The sequence below is a fragment of the Helianthus annuus genome, chromosome 3 (genome assembly GCF_002127325.2).
Source record: "Helianthus annuus cultivar XRQ/B chromosome 3, HanXRQr2.0-SUNRISE, whole genome shotgun sequence".
In the NCBI taxonomy this organism is placed as follows: Eukaryota; Viridiplantae; Streptophyta; class Magnoliopsida; order Asterales; family Asteraceae; genus Helianthus; species Helianthus annuus.
This window is the reverse complement of record NC_035435.2, coordinates 23,044,161-23,054,123: the sequence shown is the minus strand read 5'-3', so window position 1 is coordinate 23,054,123 and position 9,963 is coordinate 23,044,161. Positions and strand designations below refer to the sequence as shown.

Sequence of the window (9,963 nt, the reverse complement as noted above, 5' to 3'; positions counted from 1 at the left end):
TGATGATTGCGTATGGGTATTAATCGAATTTGTATGCACATTGGATATGTTGTGATTATGGTTAAATGATTTCATGATTTCGAATCGTGTTGTTAATCGGTTAGTTAATCCAGTCAGGGTGATCGATCGGATAGGAAATTTATGTTGTTTAATGGATGATTGGTGATACGATTCGATGATAACTTGTGATTTAAGATATTGTAATCGGACACGCTTATGTAATCGGCTTATGTGTGTTAATCGAATAGTTTGAATGACCTTGTTTCAAGATTAGGGTTCTTGATAAACATGAGATGCATGCTTGTTTGATCTTGTTGATGTTAACAGATTTGTGAAAATTGTGTTAATGGTTAATCGGATCAACGTAACTGTTATTTGCCGAAGGATACTTATTGATCGAACCATTGTTGGACCGAAAGATACCTATCCTTCGAACCATAGCGTTAGTGACCGAAGGATAGATTGACCGACAGATGTTTGACCGACAGATAGCATTGACCGAACCATACCCTTGACCGAAAGATGGTTTTGGTCGAAAGATAACAATGGTTCGAAACAAAGCATTTCGGTCCGAAAGTTAAGTGTTGGACTCGATAGATAATTAGGATAATTGTGATCGAAAGATACTAGGGTTTTGCATAATGTCTTGAACAATTGAACATATGTTGAATTAATTGACATGCCATGCTTGGTGATGAACATGTTTGTGTAATACTACGTGTTGTGCTGATATGCAAACTGACTGCTGTGTGAACAATTAATTGCATGCGTAATATTCCGACCATGAACTGATTTGCTACGTGTATACAATAGGACGTGATTGATTAACTGTGAGCGCGTGTACTTGTTTAGCATACCGAGCAAACCAAGGTGAGTTCACACTCTTACCAAGGCATGGGGTTCCCGGGGTGTTGGGAATGGGATTGAAAGGTTGATTAGATACTCTATTGACACTATGACTAGACTACCACATCACTATCCTCGGTTGTGAAGGATACCTATAGTTACGAGTAGTCTAGTGGTTAGGAAACGTGGAACACCACCACAGGAAACGTGGAACACCACCACAGGAAACGTGGAACACCACCACAGGAAACGTGGAACACCACCACAGGAAACGTGGAACACCACCACAGGAAACGTGGAACACCACCACAGGAAACGTGGAACACCACCACAGGAAACGTGGAACACCACCACAGGAAACGTGGAACACCACCACCAGTAACGTGGAACACCACCACCAATAGAACATACAATCGGCCCAGTAGAGCCACTTGTTGCAAACGAACTTACTATTACGCATTTACTTTCTGTGAACTCGCTCAACTAGTTTGTTGATCATTCTGTTACATGCCTTGCAGATCGTTAGGTACTTGGAGCTTGCACACGGAGGAGCTGGTCGTTGTGGGGCTTGGATCGTGATCACCTTGTTAAACACTTTTGATGTCTGATACTTATTTGCTATGGGTTTTACAATAATACGCTTCCGCTAAACAATGTTAACTTACTTATGTTTTGGAAACACCTTTCATATGGAAATGGTTTGGATTATAATGTGATTACTTTTACGTTATACAATGTTCTGTATGATTGGTGGCTTGATCCTGGTCAGTCACGCTCCCAAGCGGTGATACTCCGCAGGTGGATTTTGGGGGTGTGACAGTTAATCACGTAACATATCATTTTTTTTAATTAAAAAAAACTATAGCAATACTATACTCAAATTAAAGAGGATAAAAAACTCGTTTATATGATGTAATTAAAGAAATATTAAGATACCAAAAAGTTATAACCGTTTAAAAATCATGGGGGTAGTTATTTTTCTATAATGGGATAAAGTGTAACTATTAACTAATTATCTATAATTTTGTCAAAGATGTGATTAAAGTGTAATCTAGATGAGAGGATTAAATTCACGGTATCTAATCACAACAAGAGAGAAAACACATCGTTGGGGTCTCTCTGTGACCAAGCTCGGGCGTGAGAATAAGTATGGGAGAATATGGAGTAAGTCAGGGAGAGAGAGTGAGGTTAGAGAGAGAAAGTAGCGATTACCTCTTGTGGAATGCCCTAGTGGGGTATTTATACCTTTTGGGTATACTGACGTGGCGAGGCAGTTATGGCCGAATCAGTCACTAGCAGACAGTTAGAGTTGTGGGCCCCGAGTTAGTTAAGGAAGATCCTACATGTCGATCGTTCTTGTGTGGTCCGTCCGACTTGGTCCTATGGCGTCTTACCTTCGGTGATTATGGTTTGACCCTTGACGGGGGACGATCGGTTCAGTGACAGACGGTGTTCGATTCGGTCTAGTACATATCCTCATCACCAGACTTGCAATATTATCAATTCTGAAGCGGTAGGTTGAATATTCGGTGTAGGATGTGAAAATTTGAATTTTAAAGTACGTGATTTAAAAAAAAAAGAAATAACTAAAGTTACTAATTGGTATAAGAGTATAATCATTATTTAATAAATAATAATTGGATTAAGTATAATGTACATTACGGCTTAACCTACAAAACGTACGCGACCAAATTACGCAAGTGCATTTGAAAATCACGCAAGTTGTAAATGGAAACCTAATCACGCATAGGAGCTGATTTTGTGCATTATTACGCATACATGTATGTAATCACGCATGGTTATTTTGTTCAATATATAATCACGCACGTTTTAAACTTAATCACGCATGTTGTTAAGCCGTCGCGTACGTTTTGTAAGTTAAGCAGTTTTGTACGTTAACCTTTCTCATAATAATTGTATGTGAACTGTTGAACACAGTTTTAGCTATATGGTATACACCATAGACATAGACATATATATAAGTTGTAGCTAAATGTATACATCATAGACATATATATTAAAATATTCTATAATGCGCTTTCTTTTAATTGCATGCCAGAACATTATAGTTAATGAATTATAGTTAGTTTAAGGCCAAGCACAGAAAATTCCAAACTTTGGGACGCCTAACGGTTTGTTGTACATTTGTACCTAGGTAGTATTAAAAACCACGAATGAATGAGACTTGTGGGAAATTGGGAATGACAAAACAAATGAACTAGATTTATTGGAATCACAAGGTTGAAGAATACTCTCTGCATGTCCCTATTTCAACGGTTTGAATTACAATATATACGTCGCGTACAACTGTATACCTAACGTATTTCTTTATACAGGTGCCCGACAACATAGTCAAATCAGTCCTCAAGGCCTGTATGAGGCGTCTTCCTCTGTCGTGTAAGTCCATACTCTAGATCAATATGGGGCGTATGAAGTGATTCATTTGACGTGGTATGAGGTTCACCAACTGGTCGTAGACTTGAACCCTAGAGTCTAGGCCTATACGAGACGTCTTGAAGAGTGTGAAAATAGACCTTTTAGTGTGTGAAATTTATAATATGTAATACACGTCAAGTCATGTAACATATACACAAAATCATATAAAAACCAGTGAAATATGTTATACAGCTGTTAACACAAACCGCAAAAAGAAATATTGCATTTATTAGGATTGGAAAGTACACGACGTTTCGCATAACACATAGGTAAACAAGCGGAATATTAATACTATTTTGGTCGTCACACGTTGATAGGGACGACCTGTAATGGATTTTTAGGTAAATTCGAAAGCACAATAGCTTCTGTCAAGTCCAGCTCATGGTGTTTTAATCCGTTTGGAAGCTCCCAGTCGAATGAAACAACAAATTAGCAAGTGCATTTTCAGTTATATCAACTCCAAAAGTAATACCGGGGCAAATTCTCCGACCACCTCCAAATAGGACGAGCTCGAAGAACAAGTGATATCAGAACACAATTGTAAGCTCACGAAGAACAAGTAATGAATCAATCTCAAGGCTTTTTATTGCTTTTGTGAATACATAAACAAGAACAAGAGCTGCACTTATATAGCCAGCATAACAACGGTAACAAACTGAAAAGTAGAAAAACTAGGACTTATTCTAACTTTAAAATAATGACGTTAATAACTAAACTGAAAGCCAAGAAATCAGGAGATCGATTCAATCTGACATGTGCCCAATCTGTCACGTGCATAACCCTGGAGTATTGAATCATTCCGTAATACCTCCCCTTGATTCAAACTCCTGCACTCCCAACTGAAAACGAAGAATCACAAACTTTTCACGTGCCAAGGCTTTGGTCATACAATCTGCAATCTGTTCCCTTGTGCTACAAAACCTCAGTATCACTTTATCTTGATTTACCATGTCTCTTATGAAGTGATATTTCAATTCAATATGCTTGGCCTTGCTATGTGTAACTGGATTTCTGGACAAATTGATTGCTGATTGACTGTCACACCATATTGTAGTAGCACTTTCTTGTTTTATCCCCAAGTCTTCCAAGATTCTACTAAGCCAAATACATTGACAGGCTGCACTGGTTGCTGATATATATTCTGCCTCAGTGCTTGACAAAGCAACTGTGGCCTGCTTCTTTGAACACCAGGAAATGGCTCCATTACCAATTGAGAACACATAACCACTCACACTTTTCCTATCATCAATGCATGCTGCCCAATCACTATCAGTATATCCAAACAACTCCACTTTAGTTCCTCTTTTATACCAAATTCCAAACTGACAAGTTCCTGCAATGTATCTTAAGATTTTCTTAGCTGCACCAACATGAGTTTTCGAAGGAGACTGCATGAACCGAGATAATACTCCCACAGCATAGGACAAATCTGGACGAGTGTGAGTTAGATACATCAGACCTCCCACTAAACTTCTATACTTTGTTTCCTCAACCTTGTCCTCACCATCATCAACTTGAAATTTCTCATACGGACTCATTGGAATATCATCTAATTTGCAACCTGTCATACCAAACTTAGAGATTAGGTTGAGAGCATATTTTTCTTGAGAGATAAATACACCCTCGTGAGTTTGTTTGATCTCTAAGCCCAGAAAATATTGCAGTTGACCCAAGTCAGTCATCTCGAACACTTTCTTCATCCCAGCCTTGAATTCAGCAATCATCATCCCACTTGAACTTGTGCATATGATATCATCTACATAAAGGCATACATAGATGATACCAAGAGCATTTGTTTTAACATAAAGTGTTGGCTCATTTGGGCTTCTGACATAACCGTTACTATTGAAATAACCATCTATCTTTGAGTACCAAGACCTGGGAGCCTGCTTCAACCCGTATAATGCCTTGTGCAATCGGTACACTTTACTTTCTTCTCCTTTAACTTGAAAACCTTCAGGCTGTTCAACATATATCTCTTCCTCCAAGTCACCGTTTAGAAAGGCAGACTTCACATCCAATTGATGCAAAATCCACCCTCTAAGGGCAGCAATAGCGATAACAAGCCTGATTGTTTCAAATCTTGCCACTGGAGCAAACGTTTCCTCATAGTCTACACCATATTTCTGAGAATATCCCTTAGCAACTAGCCTGGCTTTGTGCTTGATCAACTCTCCATCAGCTCCAATCTTTGTTTTGAATAACCACTTGAGACCAACAACATTCTTACCTTCAGGGAGTGTAACAAGCTGCCATGTGTTGTTCTTGACGATTGCCTCAAGTTCCTCCTTCATAGCCACCTGCCATTCTTCCTTCTTTACTGCTTCAGAGAAACATACCGGATCCACAACATTAAGTGCAAATTGGCATGTTAAATGATTAGGGCCCACAGGATCCATCTCTTGAGTGTTAGCATACAAATCTTCAACTGTTCTGACTCTTAACGGAGCTGATGAACTGGCACTTGAACCTTCCCCGGATTGAACTTGACTTGTTTCTGCTTGAGGTGTTGTGACTTGAGGTGTGGCTGGACCTTGAATGTCAGCTGAGACTTCAACATTATGGTTGATAGTTTGAGTGTCAACAACCTCTTCTTCTGGGAACGGATCAGCATACATCCTGTCATACACTTGTTTGTCAGACTTGTGCACCTCCTGCCAGTTCCATGATGCATCTTCCACTATAGTAGTATCACCAAACCTTCTCGTTTCAAACTTCTTTGTCACTGGATTGAACAGCCTTGTACCAGTGCCATTTGACGAATAGCCAATAAAAATCATCTTATTTGACCTGTCATCCAGCTTCCTTCTTCCATGTACAAAAACATGCCCATATGCAACACAACCGAATATCTTCAAATTAGTAACATCTGGCTTAGAGTTGAACCATACCTTACCTGGTAGGGAGTTTTATCTTGCACAGCAGTTGTAGGGGATCTGTTAATGAGATAAACTGAAGTGGCAACTGCCTCAGCCCATAGATAGTTTGGCAGACTTCTTTCTTTCAACATACTCCTGGCCATTCCCATCACAGTTCTATTCTTTCTTTCCACCACTCCATTGTGTTGAGGAGTGTGTGGTTCTGTAAGCTCTCTTTTAATACCATGCACTTCACAAAATGAATTAAAGTCTTTTGAACAAAACTCTCCACCTCGATCAGTTCTTAACACCTTAATAGAGCACTCACTTTGTTTTTCAACTAACGCTTTAAATATCTTGAACTTTTCAAAGGCATCAGATTTTTTCTCAATGAAATAGACCCAACACATTCTTGACACATCATCTATGAGCAGAAAGTAATATAGACTACGGCCAAGACTAGGTACCTGCATAGGCCCGCACAGATCAGCATGAACAAGCTCCAACTTCTTAGAGGCTCTCCAAGATGTGGACTTGAATGGTTGACGAATCTGTTTGCCCAGAATACAACCTTCACAAACACCAGAACCTCTGATTCTTGGCATACCAATCACCATATCTTTATCCCACAGAGTCTTCAAGTTATCCCAATTGATGTGCCCGTATCTCTTGTGCCACAGTTGTACTGAGTTTGAAGTGTTGCAGTTGGAAGTGCTTGACACAGTTTTTGTAGCATCTAGAACAAACATATTATTAGTGGCAATAGGGATTTTTATTAACTCGATACCATGATTTTTGATAGTGCAGTTTCCATCTTCAAAGTGAAGGGAATATCCCTTTCTCATAAGCTGCCCCACACTCAGCAAATTGTACTCTAAGGTAGGAGCATAATACACATCATTCAGGAGTTTGTGACTGTTTGAACCTGTATTGATCCGCACAGTTCCCTTTCCTTCAATTGCCAAAATCTTCTTGTTTCCTAGTTGAACATTCAACTTGAATGTTTCATCTAGTTCTACAAAACTAGTTCTTGCCCCAGTCATGTGATTAGAACAACCCGAGTCAAGAAACCATAGGTTATTTGACTCATGAGAAGTGCATGTTTTAGACATTAACGAAAAAGATCCATTAAAGTGACCTGTGACCGCCATAAAGAGATGTTGCTCTTCATTGTTGTTCTCTTCCTTTTGTTCATCAGGGTCTGCAGCCACATTCACCTGGGCATCTTCATTATACCAACACTCTTTTGACATATGACCATATTTCTTACAGACGTAGCATTGGGGCACCTTGCTTCGATCAAATGATCTTCCTCTCCCACGATCTCTAAATCCTCCACGTCCTCTACCACGTGAATTTCCTGGTCGATTGCTTTCTTGTATTACCTGCAAGGCATGCTCTTCATTTTTTCCATTTTTTTCTGCAGATCTGCTATTAAGTCTTTCCTCCTGTGATTGCAAGGATCCCATCAATTTTACTGGTGAGAGTTTAGTCAAGTCAAAAGATACCTCAATGGATGGCACAATAAAATCAAACTTGGGAGTCAAGCTCCTCAGAATCTTTTCTACCACAGTTTGATCTGAAATCACTTCGCCATATGCCCTCTTTTGACTAACTATGCCCATCACTCGTGAGAAGTATTCTCCCACAGACTCTCCTTCTTTCATGGACAAGTTCTCAAACTCCCTACGAAGACCTTGCAGTTTAACAGCCTTTACTTGAGTATCACCTTCATACTCCATTTTTAGAATTTCCCAACTTTTTTTCGCGGATTCAGCAGCAGCAATTCTAGAAAAAAGTTGATCATGTACAGCCTGTTGGATGATGGCCATAGCATGCGCATCTCTTTTCTTGAGATTCTTCAGTTTGTTGACATCAGTTTCAGCCTTATTTACTCCTTCCTCAACCAATTCCCAGAGCTCTCTTGATTTTAAAATAGTTTTCAACCGGATACTCCAATGTTCATACCCTTCTCCCTTGAAAACAGGGATCGGAGTAGGAGCAGTGGGTAAGGTACTTGTTTGTTCAGCCATGAAGGGAAACACTCGAAGAAACGAATTGATAAGGATCTCTCACAAGCTCTGATACCACTGTTGATATCAGAACACAATTGTAAGCTCACGAAGAACAAGTAATGAATCAATCTCAAGGCTTTTTATTGCTTTTGTGAATACATAAACAAGAACAAGAGCTGCACTTATATAGCCAGCATAACAACGGTAACAAACTGAAAAGCAGAAAAACTAGGACTTATTCTAACTTTAAAATAATGACGTTAATAACTAAACTGAAAGCCAAGAAATCAGGAGATCGATTCAATCTGACATGTGCCCAATCTGTCACGTGCATAACCCTGGAGTATTGAATCATTCCGTAATACAATCTTCCCTACATAATCTAGGCACCAACAATGGCGGACCATGTAGCCTAAATGTTTCTTTTAGGATCATCTTCAAGTAGTGCATATTTTGAATGTCCGTCTCTTCAATCGTATTCCCTTTCGCCATTGCTCTTACTTCCGCTTGCACTTTCTTCATAATCTCTGGCTTTCGCATTAGTTCGGCCATCGCCCATTCAAGTATCATTGAAGAGGTGCCCGTGCCACCTAATAGCATGTCCTGCATAAAATCAGCTTCAATTTGGTTTAAATGTCATACAACAATAAATATCGTATTTGGATATATAGCTGATAGGAATAGGAATTACCAGAATGATGGCTTTAACGTTATCATTTGTGATTGGATGATCTAGCTCAGCATCCTCTTTGATCCTTAATAGAACATCAACTAGATCTTCTTGATCATTCTCACCACTTGGTCTATTTTTTCTGTGCTCTTCCAAGATGTCTTCCAATATAATATCAACTTGCTTCTGTCTCTTCAACCACTTAACTTTCTTCCCGGAAATAACATTAAGAAATTGCAGTCTAGGGTAATATGATGCCATATTGAATGCAGACAGAGATCTCGTTATATCAAATATTACTTCATAAGCGTGGATCCGTCTTTGCAGACATCACCAAACGTAGCCCTGCACATTACATTATTCACCAGTTGTACCAGAACATCCCTTAATATAGTAGGTCTTCCTGATGATGATTCGAGAGACTTACGCATATGCGTAAGCTCTTCAGCTCTGATAAAGCTAAACGACCGGACCTTCTTGGCGCTAAGAAGCTGTGAAATACAAATTCTTCTCATCTGTCTCCAGTAACTCCCACTAGCTGGAGACCATCCAATGTCTTGAGCTTTATAAAAGAGTATCTCGGATACTATGGTGGTGGGTCTATCGGCAAAGATGGCATCCTGTGTCTTCAAAATCTCTTGAACTAATCTGGGTGTGGAGATAACGACGGTCGGAACTTGTCCGAGCTATAGATACATGATGGGGCCATATTATGTGGTGCTGCACCTTTGAGTTGGTGTATGTTTCCAATTATGGGGAGTTTTGGGGGTCCAGGTGGCAACTTTTTTGTTGTCCGGACATTTAGGAGTGCCAAATAGGCAGTGAACAAAACAAGTGAAGAAGCGATGAGGGAGATGATGATGGTAAATAGAGGTTCCATCACTTTTGGGTTAAGTTTAGTGCTTCGATCATCAATGTGTTCTCCTATTTAACGTAAACTTATCATTTTTGTGTTTTCGTGTACGTTTCAATGGATGGATGTTTTTTTTTGTTTTTTAAGCAATTTGTGTTTTCGTGTTTAAATGAAATGGAGCACACAAGTTAGGACCGGATTTATATCAATATTATATATAATACATAAGGCTAAAACTATTTTGACACCCTCGGTATCTATTTGGACAATGTTGGTGCCTTAGAC

At 39.4% G+C, this 9,963-nt stretch overlaps 1 pseudogene; it reads right to left on the bottom strand.

Annotated features, from left to right (window-relative positions):
• Positions 1 to 8,295: 8,295 nt before the first annotated feature.
• On the bottom strand, positions 8,296 to 9,705 carry LOC110928757 (annotated as a pseudogene).
• Between the last annotated feature and the right edge of the window lie 258 nt (positions 9,706 to 9,963).